At 34.8% G+C, this 13,797-nt stretch overlaps 1 pseudogene; it reads right to left on the bottom strand.

The window, feature by feature from the left end:
* Positions 1–9,699: 9,699 nt before the first annotated feature.
* Positions 9,700–11,120, bottom strand: LOC145814495 (protein LIFEGUARD 2-like; annotated as a pseudogene).
* Between the last annotated feature and the right edge of the window lie 2,677 nt (positions 11,121–13,797).

The following is a 13,797-nucleotide window of genomic DNA, read 5'->3' as shown; positions in this document are numbered from 1 at the left end:
GGATATGCATATTTGAATTTTGAATAAACATTCACTAGCTCATTGAATTGAGCTTGAAAGAATTATGACAATTAGAACAACCTTCCCAAATCAGCAATTTCACCAAGATGAGGTTCAATACACTAAATTACCTTCTTCTAATGTAGGACAACTTAGGAAATTTGGGACAAAGCTGCCTACACAGGTTCTATAATTAGTTTAGGACCTTCAAGAAGATGAGTACCTTTCATAGCCAAGACCTTCAAGAACAAGTGAACCAAACTCCCAAAACTTGATTGGCTCCATATTAGTTACAAAATATGCCCACAAAACCAACATGATATTGTAAATTTGTCAATTAAAGCCTTTCAAATTCAGAAAATGTCATCGACCAACTTATAGGCAAATTACATAACAAAGCTTGACTATGCCATGTTCCTTTTTATTATTAATAAATTGCTCTACTTACATATATACACTACAGGAAAAATGGGATTTAGCGGCATTTATTTAATGGTGTTTTTATAAACATCACTTTTTCTAATATTTAGCGACGCTTTATAAACGTCGCATTTTGATTTAATTAAAATGGTACCGTTTATTAATATAAGTTGTTTTTGAACGCCTTCAAATGTCTTACCATGTTATCCCACTCCCACTCTCTCCACAACTCTGAGAATCAGAACCTCTCTTTTTCTTCAAACCTTCATTATTGATCCCTCAAATCTTTCACTCACTCGCTCTCTCTCTCTCTCTCTCTCTCTCTCAGAGATTACGATTCAACCTTCTTCAGCTCGGTGAGCACCACCGTCTGCAATCTCAGTTTCGTATCCTCTCTCTCTCTCTCTCTCTCTCTCAAGCTCTTCCTTCCGTCTATTCTTCTCCTAGGGTTTGGATCAACTCTCCTCTTGCCTGACTATGTTGTGAGATCTGAGTTCGAACAGTAAAGGAAGCCCTAGATTGTTGTGTTTTGGGGGTTCTTCTTGTTCCTTGAAGGCAATGCCGCTACAGTTATTGAGACTAGGCCATCTCTTTTTCCCCCTCAAGAAGGTAAGATTTGAAGTTTGAAGCACTAATGTCTTCATGTTATCGAAATTTCTTATTCAATAACATATGTTTCAGATCTGAGATTTCTCATTCAAAAATATGTTTGAGATTTGAAATTTCTTATTCAAAAACATATGTTTCAGATCTGAGATTTATCATTCAAAAATATATGTTTAAGATTCAAAATTTCTCATTCAAAAATATTTGTTTGAGATTTGAATTTTTTCATTCGAAACAATATCCTTTAGATATGAGATTATCTTTCAAAAATACATGTTTCAGATCTAAGAGTTTTTATTATTCATTTGAGATATGAAGACTCGCTGGGATTTTTTTTTGGGTATAGCCTTCTTCTTGCTTAGGCTTTTGATTTTTGATTTTTGAGGGAATCTGATTACTTGAGCTTTTGCGTATATGAATGACATCCTTGATGAGGTCTGTTGATATGTTCTGCATTTTAGTTATTATTATTATTATTATTATTTGTTATCAATTCATGCTATAGTCATTGAAAAAGTGTAATAAATTACTGACAAGGGACAACTAGATGGACCACTAGGCCAACTTTCCTGTCCCATTAAATTCCTCATACTTGCTTAGTGTATTTTCATTATATACTGGAAGCATAGTAATATAGATACGTCATCCTTGATTTTTTTTTCTTTAAATGGTTCGATAATGCTTCCCTTAGGAACTTGTCGTGGTCAGTTTTGGTTTCATTTTCTTCTTGGTATGGCAAATTCTATAACTATGCCTTTTTAGTTCAGTATTAACCGCTTACAATGTGATCTACAGTTATAGAATGTTAAGAATATTAAATCTGATGGCATTGATATGTAACATATTATTAACAAGGTCTTCACTTTTCTCTTTTTTGTTCTTGGGCTAGTGGGTCTGGATTGTTAAAGTAACATCACTTTTAGGCATCAACAAATTAATTAGCTAATTGTCCATTCCCATCAGAAACCTCTATTATTGAGAAGTGTTGTTTGATTCTTTCTCTTGTATGCATAGGTGTACTCCATATAACTGGTGGGCCACCTTTTGAACTGTCAAAAAACTAAAACTCAAAACCATTATGAACTTGCTATTTAAAATTTTGTTATGTAATACTGCCTATAAACAAGAATTGAATTAATAATTGAAGGGGTATGCCATTTGAATTTCTCGCCTGACCCTACAAAAAGGCAAATTTTGTTGGGACAGACAACCAGAGTGGAGTGCATTTAGGGAGAGTAGTTTTGGACATGGAATACTTGAGGTAAGATAGTTGTTAATGCCCATTACTTGATTATGGGGCATTCTTGATAAGCATTCAAGCACTGAGAAATATCCTTGAAATGACTATTTGTCTGTCATAGCATTATCGACAAATCTTCTTCTACACAATCATATCATTTCATCAAACTAGTTTCTGAAAGGCTGTTTACTGTTTTGATTAGGGTTGTGGAAACATTTCTTAAATGTACCAAAAACATTTAATAAAGATAAGGGAAACAAGAACAACAAAAAGAATTTAGAAATACATGAAAATGGTTTGGAAATGTAAGCTAAACCTAACGTAGTAATTGATTAATTGAGCATTGTTGAGATTTATATATTCATTCACATAAGGGAAAGTATAGAATCCAAAATTTAATATTAGATCCAAAAGTCATTTATTAATCACAAATGAAACAATGCTAAGTTTATGTGATTCAAAAGTTGCCTGAGGGATGCGGGTAAGTTGTGGAGAGAATGTTGCATTTTTTTTTGGTTTTATTATGCTTTATGATACAAAAAATAATATGAAATTGGGGTTTCCAGGTATGAGTTCCAGATGCAATATGGATCAATAGGCTGGGCTATAGGTGCGACTCTTGGATATGCACAGGCTACAAGAAATAAGCGAGTGATTGCTTCCATTGGTGATGATAGCTTCCAGGTAATTATGCATACATTTCAATCTTCATTGTATATAATATAGTATTGATTTTTGTAAATTCTTCTAATCTTATGAATACTGTATTGGATATACTTCCTATGTTGATGTTTGTATATCTTCATCTTATGTCACCTAGCATGCACAATATGAAGGATTAGAGACTTAAGGGATTGCAGTAATGGGATTCACTGCTCTGAATTTGTCCTTGTTAACACCTATTTTGGTGAATGCTTGGCAGGTGACAACACAAGATGTGTCAACAATGCTGAGATATGAACAAAGGACCATCATCTTCCTTATAGAATTCGGGAATTTTTGTTTCTTAGTAGACACTTTCATAGTACTTGTATGTATAATTAGTTTGAATTGCATCTTTTGTGCCGATTTGTTTTGTAATAACTTTCAACTTACCACTAGGTACTAGTTTAACTTTATTTCATCTTGGAATTGAAATATTTTTGCGTATTAAGAAGCATGAATTGATCTAATATTATGTTTACCTAAATTTAGTCAATATATTGTATATTTTTCATCTTTATAGAAGGTATTTTTCTGGGGTTAAATCTCACAGAATTAGCGCAATTTATTATTTTTTTTTTTACAAAAATGAAGTTATAATGGCGTTTTTAAACGCTACTATAGAATACCAACGATTATATTTTTAAAATAAAAATGACCTATCACGGTGTTTTTAAAACGTCGCTAAATGTGGAGTGACGTCATTGTACCATTATGCAAACGCCGTCTATACTGATATAGAGACGCTTTTAAAGCGTCATAAAGTTACAGTGACGGCCGCATCTTCGGCGTTTGGTACTAAACGTCACAAAAACAATTAGCGGCGTTTTTGGTATCTATAGCGGCGTTTTTTAAATGCCACTAAAAGCTCAATTTCCAGCAGTGATATATACACAGAGAGAGAGAAAGAGAGAATTAGATTTACAGACCAATCCATCTTGGCCATGTTACATTAATGGTCAAGAAGCAGTTACCAAAATTCTTTTACACATATAAATTATTAAGTCTCCAATGAAGACGGTTAATTTATGGACCAGAAAGTTTAAAACAGAGCGCAAGAATGAAATACAAAAAACACTACTTACAATGAACAATTTAAGCCATGGATATTAAGTTGGGAATAAAGAAGAATTAGCATTTTTGTGATGAAAAACTAGGTTAAAAGGTAATGGTAAGGACATTATGAGGTACAAGCAAGTATAATTGTCACGAGATTTGCCTTATCAAGAACTTACCTCATAAAATAAATGGACTGATAATAAGAAGAAAAAATTAGACAAAAATGAGAGAAATGATTTACGTTCAAGTATTAACCTGAGTCCCAGAAGAATTTATACACAGATATATAGGCTTTGATGGGTTATCATAATCCAACCACATGAACTGAGCAACAAGAAGCTCAGTTACTGCTAGCATAATTTGTAGCAATCAGACAGAAAAATAGCTATTATTATGGTGTAACAGTAGCAAGATTGATAAAATTTATCAACCATATCGCCACTTAGATATACAGTGAACAGAAATGAAGCAACAATTAAAGAAAATAAACCTCCGTGACACTTTTAGACTGTCGGCAGACGGGATCATCTTTAGTCTTGAACATGTCCATTTGTGAAGGACTCAAGCCATAAAGATAGAGGGGCATTCTTGTAATTGTCCATCACTACAAGTAAGAAGATGGGAAAGTGATAAGTAATCATCTAAACAATGCTTGTTTTAGATAAAGTCAGAGAACTCAAATTCAAGATTTGACTTCATAATCCAATCAGATGCGACATCAAGATTGCGCTTAAGTTCTTACACAACATTGCTCCCAACTGGGGCAAAACCACATCTATTGCAGCAGATTAGGTTAGATACATTCAACATGGATGTAAAGGAAATATATACACAAAAAATTGATGTTACACCATTCTCAAATACCTTTACGTTATGTTTTTTAATTTGTAAATTTACTAGCAAACACATGTTTCTACACAACCTAGAGTTGGCTAGAATTCTCCAACAAATCTTATAACCCAAATCTCTATATATTTGAATTACCAAAATCCTTGACCTAATATGAGCAATAGAAACAACCAAACACAAATTCAAACCACAGTTCTACACAGACTAAAAAAACCCATATCAAGGACTAAATTCTTAATCATTTTAAACAATAAGCATACCTGGAAATATATGTATATACATATATATCCCACTCTGAATAGTGTATAAGTTTTGTATGTATATACATAATATGGCCACAAACAAAAGGTTAGTTTCATGAAGTACTAAATAATAAATTAATTTTTGTGTGCTATTTTGTTTACTAATTTCGATAGATATCGTTGTTGAACTTATAGTTAGGTATAAATGCATGAACCTTTCTATGTGTATTAGAATAATAAATGTCAATGTGTATATGTGGAGTCTATTATATTTAAAAAAATTAGAACCCTTTATGCCCACATAAAAACCAAGGAAGTGAAAAGTTTGATGACAATATTTAGGTGATGTTGAAAAGAATTCAATTAACTAATATATAGGAACAAAATTATTTAATTTTTGAGCTGAGAATTGAAGAAACTTGAGTTTGAATTGAATAAAATTGAATTAATAATTGTATCATTGAATCAGAAAATAGAACCAATTTATATAAATGGAACAAATTCCCAACATAGGAAGTACATAAGAATTTATTGTTACAGTAGAAAATTCCCACAATTACAGAATTAATATATCTCAAAATTCTGTGAAATAAATACATTATGGCACAAAAAAATCAATTAACAAAATAAAATTTTGAATAAATATATATGTGTTGAGCAATTATGGCACAAAAAAATCAACAAGTTCAATTGTTAATATTTTTATTTCCTTTTTTAATTTTTTCAGTAGTTAATATAACATTAATTGCTAGTCTACCAATATATCTACAACCATTACAAGAGACCAGAAAAGAAACAATTCAAAGAAACATAGACTAAATTCAAAAGAAACAATAAACAATAAAAACCCTAATTAGGTATCCAAAACACAAAGCAAAGCACTAATTCAGCAGAAACCATAAATAATTTATCATAATCAACCACACATAGGCCTAATTTATACTAAATTGCAGAAATTGAAGAAAAGAAATAGCAATGGAATGGCCAAAAACCTAAAATTAAATAAAAGTGATATATATATATATATATGTATAGAGAGAGAGAGAAAGAGATAGAGACAGAGATAGTGCCTTAACCTTAGCTCAATGGATCTATGATTTAGGCTCCGATCTGACAACAAACAAAGGGCCGAACCAGAGACTTCGCAGAGGTGGATGAGGCGGCAGATTTGGAAGAAGAAGAAAAAGCAATGGTGACAGTGGATATAGATATTTGGTATTGTCATGGTCGAGGCAAGAGTCGTGAGGCGATAGAGAAGGAGCAGTGGTGGACCAAAAAGAGATGTTGAGCAATTTAGGGACGTACTTTTTCACTATTGCTGCTGCTGTCGCTACTAGCCGTTGTCACTCACTGCTCACCGTCATCGCTTGCTGCTCGCCGTCGTCCCCCCTTGCTGATGTTGCCACTGCCACTGCCGCTACTTGTAGTCGAGAGAGAGTATTTTGGGGATTTTTGAAATTGGAGATTTTTTGTTTAACGCTATGTTTGGATTGAATGATTTGGAGAGAAAAGAAAAGAAATAGAATGATATGTATTTCTCTTATTTGTTTGGATAACCTAAGTAGAGAGAAATGGAAAGAAATGGAGAGAAATGGAGAGTAACTCCTTTCTCTTAGGGCAAATTACATATACACCCCTCGAGGTTTGGCTAAATTACAAATGCCCCCCTGAGGTTTGAGAAATTACGAATTCCCCCCTGAATGCTATATTTGCATAAGAAATTAGGGGGTAATTTGTTATGAAATATAAACCTCAGGGGGCAAATTGTTATGAAAATACAAACCTCAGGGGGCGGGATGTAATTTCTGAAACCTCAGGGGGGTATCTGTAATTTAGCCAAACCTCGAGGGGTGTATATGTAATTTGCCCTTTCTCCTTATAAGCCTCATTTTCAATCTTCCCAAAAGTGGAGAGATTGGGAGAGAAAAGAAATCACTATTTTCATAATACCAATTTTGTCCCTATAAAAATAAAAGAAATAAAATGATTGAAAATATAAAAAGGTTATTTTGGTAATATAACATAAAATAATTTCTTTTCTTTTCTCTTAATGAAACCTAACCAAACAAGAATGAGAGAAATTATAATCATTTCTTTTCTTTTATTTTTTCCTTATCCAAACAGAAGAGAGAAATCACAATCATTTCTTTTCTTTTCTTTTCTCTTATTACTTAAGTAATCTTTTCTTTTCTTTTCTCTCCTAAGTTCCCAAACATAGTGTAAAAGATTGGGAATTTGAGATCGTGAGAAACAAAATGGGGGAAAAATGGAGGAATTCGGATAGAAAGAGCGGGAAAATGAAAACAAAAAGAAGAAAAGAAGAGGAGAGTTAGGATATGAGATATGAACGATGTTGTTTCATTTATTTTTTTGTAGTTAATATTTTTTTTTTTCATTTTTTTTTAGTTACTAAGGTTGAAAATTTATTTGTTTCATTTTTATTTTAATGAAAAAAAAATTATTCAGTGTATTTGGTTTGAGTTTTTTGGATTAAGTTTTTTGAAAACTGAGTTTTTTGGTTTTCGTATTTTTTATTTTTATTTTTAGTGAATATTTTTAAAATTTTATACATTTTTTTTACTTTTTTAGATGCACCTTACTTAGATGTGTTTAAAAAGTAAAAAATTTGTGAAAAAATATATTAAAAAATTAATAAATACATAAAAATATAAAAAAATATACTGAATTCTCGTATTTTTTTTGCATTTTTGGTATTTAGTGAATGTTTAAAAGGTTTTTTTCACAAATTTTTTACTTTTTAGGTATATTTATGTTAGGTATGTCTAAAAAATAAAAATAAAAATTGCTTAAAATATTAAAAAAAATTCAGTAAAAACAAAAAAATACGAAAAACAAGAAAGTAGAATTTTTTGAAAAGTGTTTTTTTGGAAAAATGGAACCAAGCAAAGTGATTTTTTTTATTATTATTTGGTAGAAGTAGGGGTAATGTTTTAATGAAAACTATTTTCTGTTAAAATAAAGTTAATTTTTTGTGGTCAATGAAAAATATTTTTTTGTGACCCATTTTTTTTGGCTACTAAAAATCAGGAACTAATTTTTTGTGATAGAGAAGAGGGAGTAGCGGTAGTGGTGGTGGTGGTGGCGGTGGTGGCGAATGAGATTAGTGGTGAAGTTGTGGTAGTGGTAGAGGAGATTGAGTAGCGGTGGTGGAAGAGAGGTAATGGTAGTGGTAGTGGCAGTAGTAGTGGTGGTGGTGGTGGTAGTGGAGTGGTGGCGATACTGGAGTGGTAGCAATAATGATAGTAATGGTAATCGTAGAGGTGGAGTGGCAACAGTGGTAGTAGTGGTGGTAGTGGAATGGCATTTGCAGTACTGGTGAATGTGGTAAATGAGATGGGTGGTGAGAGAGAGAGATGATTAGGAGACAGATAAAGAAGAGAGATAGAGAGAGATAGAGTGATGAGCGCGAGAGAGAGAGAGAGAGAAAGTGGTTGCTAAAAGTGCATTTTCTTGTAGTGGACCGATAAATCGAGAGGGAGCTCGATAAATAGAGAAGAGGAGAGGAGAGGGAGAGAGTGAGCAAGGCAAACACAGTGGGAGAGAGAGAGAGAGAGAGACAAACAGACAGGCAGACAAAGAGAGAAAGAGATAGAGAAGAGTGATGAGTGAGAGAGACAGAGACAGAGAGAGAAAGAGATAGAGATAGAGAGACAGAGACAAGACAAAGACAAAAAACGAGAGAAACAAGAGATGAGCGAGAGATTGACAAAGAAAGAAAAAAAGAGAGCGAAAAGAGATGAACGAGAGATAGACATAGAGATAGAGAGAGAAGAGAGATGAGAGAGATAGAGACAAGAGAGAGAGAGAGAGAAGAGAGATGAGTGAGAGAGAGAAAGAGAAGAGACATAAAGATAGGAAGATGAACAAATAGGTGAAAAGAGAAATGTTATATCAAAAAAGTAAGACGACGTCGTTTTTTTAAATTTTTTTTGGATAGAAAAATACCATTGTATTTATTCAAACTATTTTGTGACTATATATATGAAGCCGTCTCAAAGCCACAATAAATTTTTTTTTTTTACTTTTTTTTTTTTGCAATGATACCTATTACAGTCGCAAAAAACTCACCTTTTTTTTTTTGTGACTAAAGCTAGTGCCGTCGCAAAAACTCCATTTTTTTAAACAACAATCTCTGCCGTCACAAATACTCTCCTTTTTTTGCGACAGCAATTTCTACCGTCGCAAATACTCTCCTTTTTCATGACAGCATTTTCTACCGTCGCAAATACTCTATTTTTCCGCGACAGCAAATTGTGCCGTCGCAAAAACTCACCTTTTTCACGACAGCAAATTATGCCATCGCAAAAACTCACTTTATGAGACGGCAAGTGTGCCGTCGCAAATGCTTCCGTCTTTTAAGCCAACTTTTCTTGTAGTGCCGTTAAAAAAATCGATATAAGCAAGTTGCTATTTACATGCTAGACCATCCTGTTTATTGAGGAAAATTTGCATCCGTGTAATCATGTACTTCATTAGTAGGAAATGAAATTTCAAGGTTGTTATCAGCACCTGAACACGGCAAGCTAAGCGAGAGGAAGGTAAGTAATATGAGCAGAGCCTCTAGTTGTCAGTATTACGGCTGCTGCCACCAATACTGCCACCGAGGGCATCAAGCAAGGCAAGGAAGAGATTGGTAATGTCCAGATAAAGGCAGACTGCAGCCCAGGTGTACTCATCATAGTTCAAGCGCTTGATCAGGTTGTCGGTGTCATATATGATAAAACCAGAAAATATGATTGCTCCAATGCCTCCATAAATTGTTGACCCCAATTTTCCTAGAGGGATGAAGATGTGTTGATTGAAACCACAGTTTTGTAGGGAGAGAGTTAGCAAACACAATTTGAAAAGTCCAACACGATTTACTTGTATCAGGGAGAAGAAGAGAAAAAGAAAATTCCCACAAACCTGAATGAGACCAAAAATAATGAGCACCACAAGGGAAGTGATAAGAAAAGGTCCCAAGAAGCTAAAGTCATAGCCTTTCTTCGCAGCCCAGAATGTGTATTATAGTGTCAAGGTAACAACTACAACACTAGTTAGAATCCAAGCCAGCAAAACAATTCTTCCTGTTACATACTAACAACAATTATAAAATGGGTAAGGAGTAACTTCTTAACTTGTAATTTGTTTTCTCTATATCAATTCAAAAAATTCTCAATCATCTAACATAAATCCGGTCTAGCAAAGATATTTCCTAATGAATAGGTCCATAAGACATTTCATTTTCTTTTCTAATCTTTATCTTTTCTCAGATTTCTCAGCAATCAAACAGAGGCTAATTAAGGTTTCATTCACAAAATAATGTTAGAAAGAATACCTTTTACACCACTAATGTGTAGATCAGATGTTATCTTTAGTACCAATTCTATCCACCATAATACACAGATATAATACATATACAAACCTAGTCCAACTACTTAGTTAAAAGTTAAATTTTGTTGTGTCATTCATTCAAGAATGTCAGTAACAACATCAGCAATACAACATTAATTCCTACACAATTTACATACAGAAAGATGAACAGAAAATTTATTCATTTTTACTCTTGGAAAACGAGCATGACAACCTCACCGCGAATGCGATCGCAATCGTAAACATCATCAGAAGAATCAAGTTCACCGGGTGTTTCTTGTGGTACGCATACAATGGGCACAGTACTACGCAAAATCAAACACTTAGTAAACGACATATATATACATAAATGCGAAGAAATTGAAAGTTGAAGATTTGTGGATTAACTGATGAAGGGGACGATGAGAGTGAGAAAGTAGAGAACGATGCCGGGAGTGGTGTGAAGCATGAACTTGGGGATTACGTGAACGAAGACAGCGATGGAGGCGATGGCGACGGCGATGGCGACGGTGAGAAGTAACTGGATCGTGAGAATGGAGTAAACCTTTCGAATGAAGCTATGGATTCTCAGTCATGGAGGGAAACAATCGGCCATTTTCACCGGCTTCAAGGTCACCACTCTTCATCATCGTCTTCTACTGAATCGCCATTGTTGCACAGAGAAAAACGCTTAGTGGTACTCAACTATTTTTTTTATACAGCTCTCTTTGTAATTAATTGTGCGTGAAGGATTGTGATTGATTGGTTTGGATTAACCAGAGAGAAATACGAATCGTGTGAGTGGGCACGTAATAATCTCAGTGGTGGTTTAGGATGTGCTTTTTAATTTTTTTTTGACTAAAAAAATAGAGGAAAAAAATTGTATGTTTAGAATAATTTTTTGACTTTTATGAAAAAATGTATAATAAAATATTATTATAAAATCAAAATGACCATTCTATCATTATTGACTTTTTAACTTTAAATTTTTTGACTTTTAGATAATTGAATTTAAAGAGTAAAATAATAATTTTGTCATCTAAATTTCCCACACAAACGACTCCCAAATAGTATAGACTTTTAACTTTTTAAATAATTTTTTAATTTTTTTTTAGATTATCTCAAACTTAATTTTCAAAATATTTCTTTAGGTACTGTTGGCTTTTTGGCTTTTGAAGGTTATTATTGTAATTGCGAGCGTGCCAGTAAGGATCGATCAGTCCTTATAGAAAAATAATTGCCAACCAATTATCAAATGATTGTGTTTTAGTTCTTTCAGCCTCAATGAAGAGGATTTTTATTGGTGGTGGCTTGATTTAGGAGAATTAAGCAAAATAACAATTAAATGAAGAGCAATTGAAGCATTTCATAAAAATAAAAAACTTACAATGAACCAAACTCAACCTCGTAGAGGTTTACAGCGACAATCTATTTGAAACTACTCCTATGAATGAAGTGCAGTGCAGGAATTGTAAAGCGCAGAAATGTAAAGAACAGGAAATGTAAAGAACTGGAAATGTAAGACTGGAAGTGTAAAATTGGAAAGAAATAAGTAGAATAAGACTGATTTTCTAGGCTTTTTTCTGGGCCCTTCTCTGCTATTTATACTTCTCAAGGATGACCATTGAACTACATTTCGAACCGTCGAACTGCTCTTCCATGATCGTTGATCATGTTGCCTTATAATTAGCTCCACTACGCCATCACTTGCAGTTAGACTTCCCTCCTAAATTTGAATTTAAATGTAAGTAACCGTTGAAGCCACATCACCTTGCATCTCTTCGTTGATGCACTGCTACTCAGATCTTGTAATAACCAATACTAACTGCCACGTGTACGATCAGGATCAAAGGTCTGAATTATTTTCCCATATTACCCTTAACCTGCCACGTGTCGAATTGTAATTGGCTTGTACAAAATATGTAGCCAACATTACCCCCCGCACTAATATACCCAATACTTGGTGATATTAGTGGATCAAGGTTTTTTTTCCCACGTCTTAGAACGTGCATGGGCTTTGCATTCTTCTAGAAATGCAACTGTCATTCATCATCTGCATTAAACTCTCCTTCAATCCTTTGAACACCCCCACCGCCTTAGTATTCGAACAGACATACATTTTTTATGGCCGAATCAATTTTCTCCTCCATTGATCGAGCACACGAAGAGTCATATGATGATACTGTTCCTCCTCGAAAGAACCTTCATGCATTAATTAGCCACCTTTATCGATCTTTCTATATTCAGGTCATGGATGCCTTTGCAAATTATCAACCCTTGGACTTCGAACACATTGCCCTTAATCCTTTGATCCAGAAACTTACAAATATGGACATGGGAAGTTCTTCTTCTGACTCACCCTTGGACTACGAACAAACTGCTCTCAATCCTTTGATTCAGAAAGTTGCAAATATGGACATGTGAAGTTCTTCTTCACAACCCTCTGCATGGGATATGGCTGCAGCTTCTTCCTCTTCTGGGGCTTCTGACTGGACAAGCTGGTCAAAACCTGAGGCCTGTGATTTGAGGGAGCGAATCAACCATCACTTTGTCGAGTTTACTGACCCTTTAGAGTTCCCTTCCTATACGCGAAGCTCGGTGGTCTATCCTTACGTGCCCATCGACCGTCGACGCAGTTTGGAGGAGAATCTGCTTGTAGCATGGTACATATCCTCCATGCCTACACAGATAGTGCGCGCTGCCCGACGCCCAGAAGAGGCACAAGGGTACAATCCATCGTTCTTAGCCCAGAAGGCAAAGCTTTGCTCTTCTGACTAGCTCGATTATATTAATGCCCATGTTCCATCTGTCCTTGCTCCATCTCCTAAAATAGAAGCATCCACACCTTCTCCTCCGCCAAATCCTTGTTGGATAGAGAGACTGAGGCTTGCCCTCTCTACAGATAAGGTTTTTCCACCTTATAAGCCTCCACCTTCCTCTACTCCAGCTGAGCGGAAGGAAGCCCAACTCCTGCTTGCGGCTTTATCTCACTTGCCTTTCAGTGTTCTTGAGGACGAAGTCCCTCTCAAGAACCTTCAATGGGTGTAGACACCCCATTTTTGACCGACCTTAAGACTCAGACGTCATCGGTTGAGCACTCGGTGATAGTGCATGCTGCGCTCATTTCGAGTCTTCGGAGTTTTGGCTGAGAGTCTTGCCTCCGGGTCTCCGAACTCTTTGTGCTTTGGCTCGATTTGTGGACCGAACCTTGTTTCTCTTCCCGAAGGGAGGGAGAGGTCTTGTAGACCATCTTTTTATGGTCGTAGACCACTTTTCGCGGTCGTAGACCACTTTTCCCGTTTGGAGACTAGTTTTCGGTTTTCGGAG

This window comes from Camellia sinensis, unplaced genomic scaffold (genome assembly GCF_055761805.1).
Source record: "Camellia sinensis isolate YWXY unplaced genomic scaffold, ASM5576180v1 Unanchor11, whole genome shotgun sequence".
Lineage (NCBI taxonomy): Eukaryota > Viridiplantae > Streptophyta > Magnoliopsida > Ericales > Theaceae > Camellia > Camellia sinensis.
The sequence above is the reverse complement of the archived record's forward strand: the minus strand, read 5'-3'. Positions and strand labels throughout refer to the sequence as shown.